Source organism: Myotis davidii, unplaced genomic scaffold, assembly GCF_000327345.1.
Source record: "Myotis davidii unplaced genomic scaffold, ASM32734v1 scaffold902, whole genome shotgun sequence".
NCBI classification, from domain to species: Eukaryota; Metazoa; Chordata; class Mammalia; order Chiroptera; family Vespertilionidae; genus Myotis; species Myotis davidii.
The window spans coordinates 3,389,075-3,403,045 of NW_006293951.1; the positions used below are offsets into that span (position 1 = coordinate 3,389,075).

Genomic DNA, 13,971 nt, shown 5'->3' on the forward strand with positions numbered 1-13,971 from the left:
GACGATTTTTTTTGTTTTTGATTTGTTCTTGATTTTAAAACAGCATTATGTTAGGTAAGCCTCTTTTCTTAGAGACAAAGTGTTAGGTAAGCCTCTTTTCTTAGAGACAAAGTGGGACAGATATATGGAGCAGAAATTGTTTATTTGCGTATACCTGGAATTGGGATATATTTCCTTGCTGTTTCCCTCTTGCCTAGTGTGGGTAGGGAAATGCTTTGCTGTGCTTTGTTTTGTTTTGTGTGTGTTTTCCCCCTGAGACTCTTATATTAGTGTGTAACAACTGTATATTTGTTACCCAGGTGAGGTCTCTGAGTATGGTTCCATTTTGGTAACTGATCTCTGTATTTTATCCTTTGCACATAGAGTTCTCTTTTCAAGTCCCTAAACATTACTGGGGTCTTGACAAAAGGTTTCAGCTAATCTCCTAGTCCACTTTCTTATGGGAATATATTCCATCTAGGTCTAGTAATTTCTTCTAGTCTTTGCTAGATGAGATGGGTTTTCTTTTCTGTTTTTGTGGTGAAGGAAGGGGCTGTTATTAAATTTTAAATAGAGTGGACAGAGAAAGTGGTCTTGGAACAAAGGTTTAAAGGAAGTAGGAAAGTTAGCCAAGTAGATATTCAGGATAAGTGCCTTCCAGGCTAAGAGAACAGGCTGGACAAAAGCCTTCAGTGGGGCCTCCGTGGTTGTCTGATGACTTAAACCCTAAGGGGGAAAGGGTGGGGGTGAGATTTGTGGCAACTCAGAATGGACAGTGAGATATGATCAGTTTCTGGGTATATTTGGAAAATTGAAGCAATAGGATTTTATTACCAAATGTGGAATGTGAGAGGAAGGTCGGGGGTTTGGAATTGAGCACAACTACAAATGGAGTTGTGTCAGTTTCAATAGGGAAGACAGGTTGGAGGGAGGGTGGTGTAGAATTCAGTTTTGGACATGCTGAGTTTGAGGTGCCTAGTAGATATCATAGTTAAGAAAGTGATTAGATATGTGGAATCTAATGAACCAAGTAAATTGATGATCAAAAATAGACCCAGAGTCATAGAAGCATGAACAGACAGTTGAACTTCAGAGGCAAGATAGGGGAAGGTGGGTGGGAAGAGATCAGCCAGTGAACTTGTATGCTTATATGCATAACCTGTGAACACAGACAGTGGGGTGGTGAGGGCCTGGGGAGGAGGGGCGAGGATAGGAGTGGGCTGGAAGAGGTTAATGGGGGAAAAAGGAGGACCTATGTAATACTTTCAACAATAAAGATTTAAAAAAAGTGATTAGATATATGACTTTGGAGTTAGGAGAAAAGACAGCAGGAACTAAAAATCAGACATTTTTTAAGTTCTTAAGACTGGATAAGATCACCAAGGGAGAGAATGTAGATGGAGTAGAGGAAAAGGGCCAAATATAGCTCATAAATACTCTAAAGACTGATCAATAAAGACGTTTAACACATGTTAGAGGAAACATTATGAGTATTTTGTAAGGAAAAGAATACTAAAGAAGGAGGGCAGCAACACTCAGAGTATCTCTCTTTTCTTCCTGTTTCCTTCCCTTATATAATTCTTAAAATTTTTCATTTGGTAGTAAACTCAAGATCAGAGTGAACACACAGCTGGCCCTTTTCCTGGTGGATTCACATCTTTTGATTTTGTTCCTTCACTATTTCATTGAAGTTTTTTTTTAAAAATTAACATTTTTAAAAAATTTATAGACTTGAGAGAAACATTGATTTTTGTTGTTCTACTTATTTATGCATTCATTGGTTGATTCCTTTTTTATATAGTTTTATTGATCTTAGAGAGAGGAAGAGAGAGGGAGAGAGAGAAACATCAATGATGAGAGAAAATCACTGATTGGCTACCTCCTGACGCCCCCTACTGGGGATTGAGCCCACAACCCGGCATGTGCCCTGACCGGAAATCAAACCCTGAGCTCCTGGTTCATGGGTCCATGTTCAACCGCTGAGCCATACCTGCCAGGCATTGGTTGAGTCTTGTATGTGCTCTGACTAGGGATCCAACCCTCAACCTTGCATATCAGAACAACACTCTAACCACTGAGCTATCTGGCCAGGGCTTGAAGTGCTTAATTCCTTGATTAAACTTCAAGTATATATTTGCTAAACAGGTATTAGTAAGTACTATCAGAGTCTTACATTTCCATTTCCCTTTTATTAAGCTGAACATTGAAACAAAATATAGGCAGAAAGATATTCTTACTGCTAATAATATATTAATATGAATTTTGAAAATGACTAGTTGTTGAACATACTAGGCTTTAAAATATTTTTTTGTGTGTTTTTTTCTCTCTCATTGCCTGAGATAATTCCAAAATATTTGTGTTTTAGCAACATTATATGTGTAAGCAGTATGTCATAAAGAATGAGCGGAGGTAGCTTATCTAGAAAATCCTTGCTGGTACTTTCAATTAGATTAATGGAGCTGATTCTGAACTGTAATGTGTCTTAGGAGAGTATGACCTCCTTTCTCTTCTCTTCTTCCATGCTGTGTCCCCAATTCCTAGACTTGTCTTTGAATTTGATATGTTGAGGGAAAGTAACTTATGGAGAGTAGCTTCATTTGTTATCAGTTAATTTCCTCTACTAATGGAAAAGTTTGCCTAAAATAGGTTAGAGACTGATTTCCCCCCCTTCCTTCAGTAATAAGGATTATCAATGCTGGGATGGTAGAAAGTTTGCTTTTCATTTTCACCTGTGGTTAAAGCTTTTGTTTTAAGTGACATTTACTATTGAATTAAGGTGCATTTGGTGATTGAATGACTAATATTTGAAAGGACAACCATACTTTTCTCCTCTCCATACAGATAATGCTTCAAAAATGCTGAGTAAATTGGCAGTCCGAAGAGTCTTAAATCACTCCTTAGGGGGGATAAAATTGTGTTAGTTGCATTTGTTAATAAAAAAAAAAATCAATATCAGACTGTATTTATGAGGTTCCCATTTTGAAGAACTAGAGTTTCAAATACTAAAATAAACTTCCAATTGCTAAATGGATGCGTAGTCAATTCCTAGTTATTAGATTGATTTGTGTTTGGATTTTACTGCTATAATTAAGCCAATTCTTTAGAGGCAGTGAGTTGATTTAGAGTACTCTACAAAATGTATTTTTCTCCATCAGTATGAGTAGTTATCTTGTTTTATTGATGGAGTGATGGGTTCAGAGAAGTTTTATTAATTTTAATTTAAAAAATATTCTTTATTGTTGAGAGTATTACAGATGTCTACCTCCCCCCCCATTACTCCCTCCACCCGATTCCTGCCCTGCCCCAGGTCTTCACTGCCCTATTGTCTGTGTCCATAGGTAGTGCATATCTATAATAATAAAAGCATAATATGCTAATTAGACCAGATGTCCTTCTGGACAACCTTCTGGACGAAGCCGGGGCATTAAGGGAAGCCCAGTCTCAGGTGCCTGCCGGCGGCCCGAGGGAAGCCCAGATCCTGGGTGCCAGAGGGAAGCCGGTGCCGGCAGCCGGGGGAAGGTAGGCCTACTCTTGCACAAATTTCATTCATTGGGCCCTTTTTCTTCTTCCTCCTGTTAAAGAATATGCTTCAACATTTCATCTACTAGTAATACTGGTTTGGTGGTGATGAACTCCTTTAGCTTATTCTTGTCTGTGAAGTTCTTTATCTAACCTTCAATTCTAAATGATAGCTTTGCTGGGTAGAGTAATCTTGATTGTAGGCCCTTGCTATTCATCACTTTGAATATTTATTGTCATTCCCTGCAGAGTTTCTGTTGAGAAATCAGCTGACAATCCTCTGGGTACTCCGTTGTAGGTAACTAACTGCTTTTCTCTTGCTGCTTTTAAGATTCTCTCTTTGTCTTTAACCTTTGGCATTTTAATTATGATGTGTCTTGGTGTGGGCCTCTTTGAGTTCCTCTTGTTTGGGACATTGCACTTCCTGGACTTGTAAGTCTATTTCTGTCACCAGGTAGGGGAAATTTTCTGTCATTATTTCTTCAAATAGGTTTTCAATATCTTGCTCTCTCTCTTCTCCTTCTGGCACCCACATAATGTGAATGTTGGTACACTTGAAGTTGTCCCAGAGGCTCCTTACAATATCTTTATATTTTGAATTCTTTTTTTCTTTTTGCTCTTCTGGTTGGGTGTTTTTTGCTTCCTTATATTCCAAATCGTTGATTTGATTCTCAGAATCCTCTACTGTTGAATTCCTGTAAATTATTTTTTATTTCATTTAGTGTATGCTTAATTTCTGACTGGTCCTTTTTCATGTCTTTGAAATTCTCACTAAAGTCCTTGAAATTCTCACTAAGTCCCTTAAAGCTCTCATTAAGATCCTTGAACATTCTTATAACCATTGCTTTGAACTCTGTATCTAAGAGTTTGTTTACTTTCATTTAATTTAGTTCTTTTTTAGGAGATTTCTCTTTCATTTGTGACATATTTCTTTGTCTTTGCATTTTGGCTGCTTCCCTGTGTTGTTTCTATGTTTTAAGTAGAGCTGCTATGTCTCCTGGAATTCATAGAGTGGCCTAGTAGGTGTCCTATACGGCCCAATACCTCAGCCTCCCCAGTCACCTAGGTGCACCGCATGTGTGGATGTGGGCTGTGTGCACTGTCCTATCCTGTTGTAATTGAGCCTTGATTGCTTATGTACATAGTCTTGTTGTAGTTGAGCCTTGCTTGCTGTTGGCGTCACTGGGAGGAATTGACTTATAGGCCAATTGGCTGTGAAGACCAGCTGCGACTATAGTGGAAGAACTGCTGTGGAGGAGATACCACTATGGTGTCTTGCATCAGTGGGGCTTTGGTGCTCACTGAGTCGTACCCTTGAGGGTATCACTTGTGGATATGTAGAGTTGTAATCTGGTGTGGTCTGAAGCTGTACCCTAGGTGTACTGCTTCTGGGGACTCTGTCACTGCCTGGGGCCATCTGACAGGAGCTAAAGAGTGATCTGCAGATGGCTACTATTTGTTTTGAGCATGGAAATGTCAAGCTAGGCCAAGCTGTGAAGCAAGACAGGCTGCTGCTAGTGCCAGATATTGGGCCTGATATTGATAAGTATGGGGCATGCTTAGTTGAGCTGCTGCTTGTTTGAGAGATTTTAGGAAAGTCTGAAGCCTGAGCCAGGACAGGTCATTCATATGGAGAAGCTGCTGCAAACAGCTTGGGTGGGGCTGCAAATTGGGTGGGGTGAGGTCTCAGGGAATTACTAAGGTGGAGCAAACAGTTTGAACCAGGCTGATGGAAACTCAAATATGGCTGCCAGTCAGCTCTGCCAAGGAGGAGGTCTCAGCACAGGAACAATGATCCCTGCAAGCACCCCTGTCTGGGAGAAAGCTGCCCCCAAGTTCTTGTTCTGATGCCAGACAATCTAGATCCTGTCCCCCGAAGCTCCTGCCTCAATGCTGGAGCTCAGAGGGATTGAGTCCATGTAAGTTTGTGCACTGGCCCTTTAAGAGGAACTGCCTTGGTCTCCAGCAGCCTCTGTGTCACTCAGCCACAATCCCCACTGGTTTTTACACCCCAAAGTTATGGGGATGTCTCTTCCCAGTTCTGGAACCCTGGGTTGAGGGTCTGGTGTAGGGCTGGGACCCCTTACTCCTCACGGGAGGCCTCCATAGCTTAGATATCCCTCCTGATTAAAAAAAAACGCCACACACGGGTGTTGGACCAACCCATTCCACGCCTCTGCCCCTCCTACCAGTCCCAGTATGCTTTCTTTTTTACTCCTCTAGTTGTAGGACTTCCATCCAGCCCAATTTCAGGTGGTTCTGAATGATGGTTGTTTTGTATTTTAGTTATAATTTTGGTGTGGTTGTGGAAGGCGGCGAGTACCCTCATTTACCTATGCTGCCATCTTGGGTCTCAGGGTTCAGACAAGTTTTAATGAGAGCCCCAACTTTATTTGTAAGTCAGAGTAAACCTTGTAAATAAAAGTTGTGACATCTGGTACAAACTAAAAGACTAGAAAAGTAAGTTATTTGGATCTCACATCTAAATTTTAGGAGTTCAGGGAAAACTCTTTGGACCCCAGAGGTCTATAAGTCTTCATGTATCAGAAACGTGGGGTTCAGTTTTTGTAGTTTGCTGTTTTTCTGTTTCACGGCAGTAATCTTCAGTGGGAAAACTGAGAGCTCATGTTACTGTGAAGTGTCACCAGTGCAGTCGCCTTCAGCTCTAAGCCCAAGAGAAAGAAAAGAGGCAGGGGAGCTCTGACCCATATCGGTACATGACATATAAGAAAATTTAGAAAAGTCCTCTATGAGGAATTACTGAAAAGAACAGTAAAATGTTGTGCTCTGGGACATACTTCCCCATTACTTTAAAATGAGTTCTGTGTTCAGTATGGCGAGAGCTAGATTATCGTGACAGTGAGCTCCTAGGTCTAGTCTATGTGGTTGGTTTTGTTTGGGCGTTGGTAGACGTAAGAGCAGCTTCCCCCTGCACTGCTTTTGATGTGGCAGAAGTGGTGAGCATCTCTCTGGTTTTAACAAATTACAGATTGTTCCCACCCTTTCAGCTCCTTTTCTCATTTCTCCTTTTCCCTAAATACCTGAAATGTCGTAGGTGGTAGATTTTTTCGCTTTCGTTATTTTTTTTTTCATTACTAAACTTCCTTATTCTGCCTATGCCTTGAATTTGTACTTCTACTTTTGTTTTAAAAAAATAATATAATTGCATTTTTAAAATGATTGTAAATATAGTATGTGATTTTGTGGAAAATTCAAGCAGTACAGGAAAACATAAAAGAAGTAAAAATTAACAGCACCCAACTGTTGAGATGTAACTACTGATGCATTTTAATGGACATCATCTCTCTATTACCTATAATAATAAAAGCGCAATATGCAAATTGACCAAACAGCCGAACAGTGGAATGACCGGACTACCACACTATGACACCCACTGGTGCCAGCCCAGCCAAAGTGAGTGCAGTGCAATTGGTGGGGGGCCCCACCATCGCCCCATGATTGCCCCACAGAAGGAGGCCTAGTCCACTGGCCGGTGGGGCATTCAGTTGGGGGGCTCCATGATTGCTCCGCAGAGGGAGGTCCAGGCCACACACCAGCAGGCTGCGGTGGGTGGGCGGGGCCTCTCTCTGCGGGGCAATCAATCGTGGGGCTCCCAGGCTGCAAGAGGGTGTGGGCCGGGATGAGGCCCCCCCCCCCGAGTGCATGAATTTCGTGCACCGGGCCTCTAGTATATACATAAAGATACAACATATTATAGGTAACTTATTTATTTAATATGTAATAAGTAACTTGAAAATATATTATTTAAATATTTTAACTTAAATCACTTAATAATTATAATATGATTTCAGTATAGACAAATACTGTCTTAAACTTTTAAACCTCAATATATTTTGGAGATGATTTCATTTTAGATCTGTGTTATCTTTTTAATAGTAGAACATCATTTATTTTATAGTCCACCCTTAGTTGTTTACATATTGTCTTCCTTTACAATCTTAGGTTATTTTGAACATTTTTATTATAAACAGTATTGCACAGAACTTTCTAGTAGGAAAATCCTTGCACACATTTGAAATTTATTTCTTCAGGGTCACATTTCTAAGGGGGAACTACTGAGTCAAGCAGCATGCCTATTTTATTTTATTTTACTTTATTATTTTATTTTGTTTTATTTTATTTCATTATTATTTTTAATCCTCATCCAAGGATGTGTTTTACTGATTTTAGAGAAGGGACGTGAAGGAGGGAGGGAAAAAGAAAGGAAGGAGGGAGAGAGGCATCAGTATATGAAAGAAAATTGATAGGTTGCCACTCATACACACCCTCCACCAGAGATCCAAACCAGCAACCTTTTGGGACACGAGACAATGCTTCAACCAGTTGAGCCGCCTAGCCAGGACTATTTTATTTTTTACTGCATTTTGCCAAACTGCCCTCCGTAAAAGCTGTGCCTGTGCTTCTACCAGTATTCTTGAAGGACTATTACTGGCTTTGACATTCTTTAAAAACCCTCCACTGTGTACTTTGTTAAGAAAACACACCCCACCGCAAGATTCCGAATCTCTATTCTATAAACAGTAGGTTTCTTAATAGTGTTCTGCAACGTTTCTGTAATTCCCAGGTGTCATTAAGTTCTCTTCTGAAAATAAGAGTGGAAGCCTCTTACATGAATTTTAATAATCTTAGGTTTCATTTATAGTTTCCCTTTAAAAACTCATAATTTCTTTTTTTAAAAATAAGAAAAAAATGCAGTGCCCTTTTAGTGTAACAAGAATTGGTTATCATTGCTGATGGGAGCAGTGGTACATTTTAATTCATTTCTGAATTTTCTTACTGAAGCCACAATTAGAAAATGAGCTTGGCTTTCAGTATAGTGTTTATTGATCCTGTGTTAAAAGGCCCAAGTTTTCAGCTGCACCCAACAATATATTCTCTGCATATGGAGTCTATCGTACTGACCTTTGAAAAAAATACATAGCCATTAATTAATTAAAGGGGCCCTCTTGAAGGTCCTCTTGCTGAAAAGGTCTGTCCTTTTATCCAAAGAAGGAAGGGTTTGATTTACTTACAGTTCTGCTCAGCATGTAATACAGTATTTGGAAAAATGTCAGGCTCTCATGAATTAAAAAAAGTTGTCATATGGGAAATTCACCTGTTAATTGAATTAGCTTCCAGAAAGACGTGAGAGCCTAAGAGGGTCTTGTGATGGGAATTAGGTTTGTTGAGAGGCAGTGTGTCGTGTAAGGGAAAAACCTGTTCTCAGATATTCTGGGTTTTACTGCTACTGGGAGAGCTGCTTGACCTCTTTAGGCCTCAGTTTTCTCAGCTGTGCTTTGCACATCTTAACGAACATGCCATGGCTTGGGGGTCCTGTTAAAATGCAGAGTCTGGTTCAGTAGGTCTGGGCTGGGCCTGAGATTCTGCATTTCTCACAGGCTTCTGGGTAATGCCGATGCTGCTGGCCCTGGTGTCGTAATTAGAATAGCAAAGAAGGAGATGATATCTGTGTTTCCTTCTAGCTCTGAAAGTCTGATTCTAACTTAAAAGCTATTCTAGACATTAAGTTCAATATCTTAACTTAAATTTTTTTTTAATATCATTAAGTGTAAGAAGACAAGCAACTTTACAACTTTTAAGTTTGCTAGTGAGAAATTGTTTTCTGGTCATGTCTAAGATTTGTTTAAAAATATTCCAGCACTCACTGTCTTCCTTAAAAAGTTAGGAGAGGAATAGTTAAAATGAAAATAACAAAATACTGATAATTGTTGCAGAGTGATGGGTACATAGGAGTTCATTATACGTTTCTCTTATTTCCTATCCTTATATTTGAAAATATATTTTAAAAAAGAAATATAAAACACAAAAATAAATGTGAAACTGCCAGGGTCACAGACTGAGGTATTTACATACATATTTTCTCTCTCTCTCCCCGCCCCCCCACCCCCCCTTCAGACAGTGGTTTCTCAATGCTAACTTGCCTAATAGGGAGCCAGGTGGCAGTGACCTGAGAGAAACGCTTTGAAGGAAAAAAAGCATAATGGCTGATGGAGCACATTTGCTGGAAAGAGAAACTCAGAGACGCCCTGCTCCATGTGTGAGACTTAGGCGGGTTGTTTCCGTTAAACATTGCACATGTGTCTATGCTAACTAAATGTGAATGTGTTAGTGAGATATTTTTGGAAATTCACTTTGCAAACTGTAAACTCACAATAGATTTTGGTTGCTGAATGTATCAATCAAATATTACATTTGAGATGAAAATACTTAAGCTAGGGTATAGGAAATATATACCCTAGGATGAACTTTTTTTAATATGATGAAAATACTTAAAATAGGGTATAGGAAATGCATATACAACAAATGTTTCCCACTACTCCAGGGGTCTTTTAGATGTGGGGTTATAGTGCTGTTTTAAAATCCAGAGTGATGATTTTTACACTCTATGAAATAAAAATTTGATTCCAACTAAATATGTATTTTTTCAGGGAGGAATTGAAAACAAAGTGGAGAAAGAATGTCGCTCAAAGAGCTTTGTTTTAGTAAGGATTTGGGGAAATGATCAGAAAATGGTTATACAGAAAATGGTTATAGAATGACATCCTATTTAGGAAGTAGCGTTTTGATAAGGGATAAACAAATGTGCTCTAATATAAAGCTAACCTATCTAGATTAATTACGCAGTTCATGTGTAGAGTTCATAATTTGAGAATAGTACATTAAAAGCACAGATTAATGCCAGGTTATTTAGAAAAATAGAAAATAAAGAGAAAACATTTTAGAAGCATAATCCTCAGCCACAACCATTGTCAATATTTCACTCTCTTTGTTGGGCACCAGTCCTGTGGGTGACAACCAGACTTCCGGAGAACCCAGGGCAGGACCGTGACTGAGGCTGGAGATTCAGCTGAGGCTGGAGCCAGGCATCGGGATGCAGTACCCTCTAGCAGTGGTTCTCAACCTTCCTAATGCCGCGACCCTTTAATACAGTTCCTCATGTTGTGGTGACCCCCAACCATAAAATTATTTTCGTTGCTACTTCATAACTGTAATTTTGCTACTGTTATGAATCGTAATGTAAATATCTGATATGCAGGATGTATTTTCAGGGGTTGAGACCTACAGGTTGAGGACCTGCTATACAGGCAGGTCCTGGCCCCACTGCGCCACAGGTCGGGGGCGTGGCGCCGTGTCTGGAGCGGGTGGGAACAGTTGGGGTTTCCTGGGCTCCCACGTGCAGCTGCTCAGTCGGGGATTCACAGCGCTGGGGCAATCAAGCACCAGCTTTAGGAAATCCAGCAGCATCGTCCCGGCCTCTCCAATGTCCAAAGGTCGTCCACCTGGTCCCTCCACGATGTTCAGGGCCAGGAGTCCGCCGCAGGGGGTGGAGAGTCATGTGAAGAATAACCAAGTGCTGGGAATTGGAAGGGGCTCTGCAAGTGCCCATGCTGCGCCTGAATAGCCCAAAGAGTGAAGCAGGAGGACCAGAACCGCCTGTGTGTTCCCACCTCCTTCCAGGCCCATCAGCTCGCCCTGCAGTAGGGCTTACGGCGCAGTGACCTGGACAGACACCCAGAGATCCACCTCACCCTCGATGGTGCTGATGAAGTAGGTGCGGACCTCCATCTCATCACGGGTGGTGGGGGCCACCTGACCCAGGAGGAGACTGTGACGGGCTGTGCCAGCCCCTCATCGGGATTGCTGACTTAGGAAAGTTTCAAAGAACCTTGGGGGTCAGTGGCACAAGGGAATCCCCAGGGAGGTCATCACCATGGCTTACGTCCCAGTGAGCCGCGCTGTGACTCAGAAGTTTGGGGTATGGTTGAACTTAGAAGGGCTGCAACAAGGCACGTCCCCTGGTGACGGATAGTGGGAATTTTATCCTCAAACGGGAGTGAAGTGAACACAGCTATCAAAATGACCCCAGGCATGGTGGACACAGGCCTGTTCATCTACGTGGCGCTGAGAGTCTGTTTTGGGATGCAGGTCGCTCAGTGAACATGAGAGAGAAGCCTTTCTGCCTTTTCTTTTCTTTTCTTTTCTTTCTTTTCTTTTCTTTTCTTTTTTCTTCCTTCTCTTCCTTCCCTTCTTTCCCTTCCTTCCCTTCCTTCCTTTCCTTCCCTTCTTTCTTCCCTCCCTCCCTCCCTTCCTCCCTTCCTAAAGAATTTTTGTGAGTTTATTTGAGCCAAACTGTCTACATATGCCAGGAAGCAGAACCTCAACGAATTGAGATGATGCTCCAGAGAATGGTGGGTTACATCTGTATTTATACATTGCAGTCAAAGGAAGGACGTAGGTGGGTTACATGAAATTCATTGGTGATAGATTAAGGAGGTGGGAGAAAGCAAAGTGGAAAACCCCTGGGATTGGATAAAAAGTAAAATGATGGACACATACTTATGTGGGTCCAGGGATAATGAAGGAATTTGTGGTATCTGTCCTGGGGAGGCTCATTCCTAGGATGTCTCAGTGGCAGCATGTCTTGATGAACAGGTGGACCACTGGGAATAGGGCAAGACCATGACCTTAGATGGCATTTAAGATCGAATGATTATTATTCAAAAAGGGCAGGTAAATTGGAGGCAGTCAGATCCTATATGTCCTTGTTAAAAAGTATTCTGGATCATTTCTAATTTCTGAGCCATCATGATCCAAGTCTTTTTGCTGTTTATCAAGTTTTGTTTTTCTGCATCTAGTATATCATTTACATATCAGGAACAAAAGTAACTATACTAAACCAATAACACCGGTTAGGAACAGAAAATGTCTAATACTGGACAAGGAAAGGTCTAAGGGGAACAAGCATCTCAGCCAACTGAAAAACCCTTTCCATGTATTACCATAATTTTTTATTAAGCTAATTATGTTTTCCTCCTTCATCCACTGTCATTTGTACCTTATGATACGTTTGGCTAGATGAATTAAGACTCTCTACTATTGCATTATCTAGAAGCTCTAATTTTCTTCTGGCCAGTTAGTTTCCATAGAAATGACTTCATGGGGAGGATTGAGTTCAATTTCCCAACACATTGGTTTTTCAGTATCAATGTTATCATAGGTTTTATGAACCTCAGGCAAAGTTATTCTGCCTACAATTTCAGTATTACACCATATTCCAGTATTATTTAATGTAAACTTGGTGTTATTACCGCAAAAATCACTGAGAGAAGCCTTTCTGTTGACCCAGCCAAGAATGGAGGGTGTTCACCTGAGTCCCCAGCCCACAGCCAGGTGGATGTGCCTCTCCGGGAGCCTTGCCGTGACATATCTGTGCCAGGGGGGAGGGCGGGACAGGGGGTGGGGAGTTAAATCCAGTCTTCTTGTATTGTTATTAAATGTCTTTTAAAATAAGAGAGATACAAACATATTTTTACTATTGAAATACTCCGTTTTTAAGTGAAGTACAACTTGATTTCATGTTTTATGTAAAACATTTACCAAGAAAAAAAAAAGTGGCCTGTATTATAACTTTTAGCTTGAGCCTGCTGGTTAAGCTTCTGAATATTGAGTTTGCTGAATAATGTAAATCAGAATTTTTCTTTAAGCTGGTAAAAGGAAGGGCCCAGCAGAGGTGCTTCCTGGATGTCTTACTGGAAGCGTTGGAGTTTACTTTCCTGCCACACTCCTTGGGTTTTAGTTTTGTTGTGATCATGCACAGTATTTTGTTACACATTTTTTAAAAATGCAGTTTTATTGATTTCAGAGAGGAAGGGAGAGAGAGATAGAAACATCAGTGATGAGAGAGAATCATTGACCGGTGGCCCCCTGCAAGCCCCCCCAGTGCCCCCCACTGGGGATGAGCCCTCATCCTGGGCATGTGCTATGACTGGAAATCGAAGTGTGATCTCCTGGTTCATAGGTTGACACTCAAGCACTGAGCCACACCAGCCGTCTTGTTACACATTTTAAGATGTGGTTTACCAAAGTCTGGTGTGTGTAGCATGTGGTATGCAATGACTAAGTGTGAACTACCGGGGGAAACGTGCTGGTTCTTCTGTGGTTCTCAACCTTCTGGCCCTTTAAATACAGTTCCTCATGTTGTGACACACCCATAAAATTATTTTTGTTGCTACTTCATAACTGTAATGTTGCTACTGTTATGAATCATAATGTAAATATCTGATATGCAGGATGGTCTTAGGCGACCCCTGTGAAAGGGTCGTTCGACCTCCAAAGGGGTCGCGATCCACAGGTTGAGAACCACTGTGTTAAGGGTACATTCAGACCCCTGTTGTTGGAAGCAGTTGTCCAGAAACACTTGCTAGTACTGCTGTGAAATATGAAACACTTTTAAATGGTTGTCTTTTTGTTGTTAGTGTTTTATCTTTTTCTTTATTATTACTTGCATGGTTCAGCATTAGAAGTTCTCACCTTTTTATATTGTTTGAGGGTTGAAATAAAACAGAATGGCGCCCCCCCCCCAAAAAAAAATTTTTTTTGCTATTTTTTCTTTCAGTTTTTAGTGTGGCTGTATGTGGTTTTTCGCCTATCTTACATACTCTTTTATCCTGT

The 13,971-nt window shown here is 40.8% G+C and overlaps 1 protein-coding gene and 1 pseudogene across 1 annotated transcript in view; both read left to right on the plus strand.

Moving 5' to 3' along the window:
- DENND5B (DENN/MADD domain containing 5B) overlaps positions 1-13,971 on the plus strand; it is an 831,092-nt gene that overhangs the window by 686,817 nt on the left and 130,304 nt on the right. The window lies entirely within an intron of this gene.
- LOC102774297 overlaps positions 10,550-13,971 on the plus strand; it is a 7,052-nt pseudogene continuing 3,630 nt past the window's right edge.